This window comes from Bubalus kerabau, chromosome 4, assembly GCF_029407905.1.
Source record: "Bubalus kerabau isolate K-KA32 ecotype Philippines breed swamp buffalo chromosome 4, PCC_UOA_SB_1v2, whole genome shotgun sequence".
Classification (NCBI taxonomy): domain Eukaryota; kingdom Metazoa; phylum Chordata; class Mammalia; order Artiodactyla; family Bovidae; genus Bubalus; species Bubalus kerabau.
The window spans coordinates 139,759,780-139,762,059 of NC_073627.1; the positions used below are offsets into that span (position 1 = coordinate 139,759,780).

Here is a 2,280-nt window from a genome sequence, read left to right on the forward strand (position 1 = left end):
TTTATTTTTATTTTTATTCTTATTATTTTTTTCCTTTCACCACACACCAAGGCATGTGGAATCTTAGTTCCCCAACCAGGGAAAGCACAGACTCTTAACCAGTGGAATGCCTGAGAAGTCCAACATCCCACAATATTAATTCATTTAAGTAAAGAAAAAATATAGGTTTACAATATTTAACCTTGAAACAAGTATTTGGGAGGTATGATAACCACTGAAGCCAAAAGAGAAGGGACAACAGAGGATGAGATGGTTCAATAGCGTCAACTACTCTCCCAGAGTTTGAGCAAACTCTGGGAGATAGTAAAGGACAGAGGAGCCTGGCATGGTGCAGTCCATGGGGTCACAAAAAGTTGGATACAACTGAGTTACTAAACAACAACAACAACAACATGATATCCATTAATTCAACCTAAATTTTACTTAAACCATATTATGAATCAACCATAGTTCTTGATGCTGGGAATATAACAATGAACAAGTCCCTTTTCTCTTGGAACTTACATACTAGTAAGAGTGAGAGAGACAAATAAATAAAAATACTAACCACATAGTAATAAGTATGCTCCTTGAAGAAGATAAAGTAAAGGAAGAAGAGAGAGAAACAGGACAGCAGAAGTGGAGGATACTTGAGATAAGGTGAACAGGAAAGAAATTTCTAAAGAGGCGATGTGTGTGCATGCTCAGTCGTGTCCGACTCTTTGCAATCCCATGGGCTACTGTAGCCTGTCAGGTTCCTCTGTCCATGGAATTCTCCAGGCAAGAATACTGGAGTGAGCAGCCATTCCCTTCTCCAGGGGATCTTTCTGACCCAGGCGTTGAACCAGGTCTATTGCATTGCGGGCAGACTCTTTGCTATCTGAGCCACCAGGGAAGACCAGAGAGGTGATACTTGAACTTAAATCAAAATGGTGTTAAGAGTGCTCGCTTCGGCAGCACGTATACTAAAATTGGAAAGATACAGAGATTAGCAGGGCCCCTGCACCAGGATAACACACAAAGTCATGAAGCGTTCCATATGTTTTTATACAGAGTGAAGTGAGTGAGAAAGAGAAAGATAAATATCGTATTCTAACACATATATACAGAATCTAGAAAAATGGTACTGAGGAATTTATTTACAGGCAGCAATGGAGAAACAGACATAGAGAATAGACTTATGGACATGGGGAGAGAGGAGGAGAGGGTGAGATATATGGAAAAAGTAACATCAGATCAGATCAGATCAGATCAGTCGCTTAGTCATGTCCGACTCTTTGCGACCCCATGAATCGCAGCACGCCAGGCCTCCCTGTCCATCACCAACTCCCGGAGTTCACTCAGACTCACGTCCATCGAGTCAGTGATGCCATCCAGCCATCTCATCCTCTGTCGTCCCCTTCTCCTCCTGTCCCCAATCCCTCCCAGCATCAGAGTCTTTTCCAATGAGTCAACTCTTCGCATGAGGTGGCCAAAGTACTGGAGTTTCAGCTTCAGCATCATTCCTTCCAAAGAAATCCCAGGGCTGATCTCCTTCAGAATGGACTGGTTGGATCTCCTTGCAGTCCAAGGGACTCTCAAGAGTCTTCTCCAACACCACAGTTCAAAAGCATCAATTCTTCAGCGCTCAGCCTTCTTCACAGTCCAACTCTCACATCCATACATGACCACTGGAAAAACCATAGCCTTGACTAGACGAACCTTTGTTGGCAAAGTAATGTCTCTGCTTTTCAATATGCTATCTAGGTTGGTCATAACTTTCCTTCCAAGGAGTAAGTGTCTTTTAATTTTATGGCTGCAGTCACCATCTGTAGTGATTTTGGAGCCCAGAAAAATAAAGTCTGACACTGTTTCCACTGTTTCCCCATCTATTTCCCACGAAGTGCTGGGACCAGATGCCATGATCTTTGTTTTCTGAATGTTGAGCTTTAAGCCAACTTTTTCACTCTCCACTTTCACCTTCATCAGGAGGCTTTTTAGTTCCTCTTCACTTTCTGCCATAAGGGTGGTGTCATCTGCATATCTGAGGTTATTGATATTTCTCCCTGCAATCTTGATTCCAGCTTGTGCTTCTTCCAGCCCAGTGTTTCTCATGATGCACTCTGCATATAAATTAAATAAGCAGGGTGACAATATACAGCCTTGACGAACTCCTTTTCCTATTTGGAACCAGTCTGTTGTTCCATGTCCAGTTCTAACTGTTGCTTCCTGACCTGCATACAAATTTCTCAAGAGGCATATCAAGTGGTCTGGTATTCCCATCTCTTTCAGAATTTTCCACAGTTCATTGTGATCCACACA

General features: G+C 42.5%; 1 non-coding gene across 1 annotated transcript; it reads left to right on the forward strand.

Annotated features, from left to right (window-relative positions):
• The first annotated feature begins 920 nt into the window (after positions 1-920).
• LOC129651870 (U6 spliceosomal RNA) lies at positions 921-1,024 on the forward strand. The gene has a single exon (XR_008714374.1). It is a non-coding gene; the product is annotated as a U6 spliceosomal RNA (small nuclear RNA).
• Positions 1,025-2,280: the final 1,256 nt, after the last annotated feature.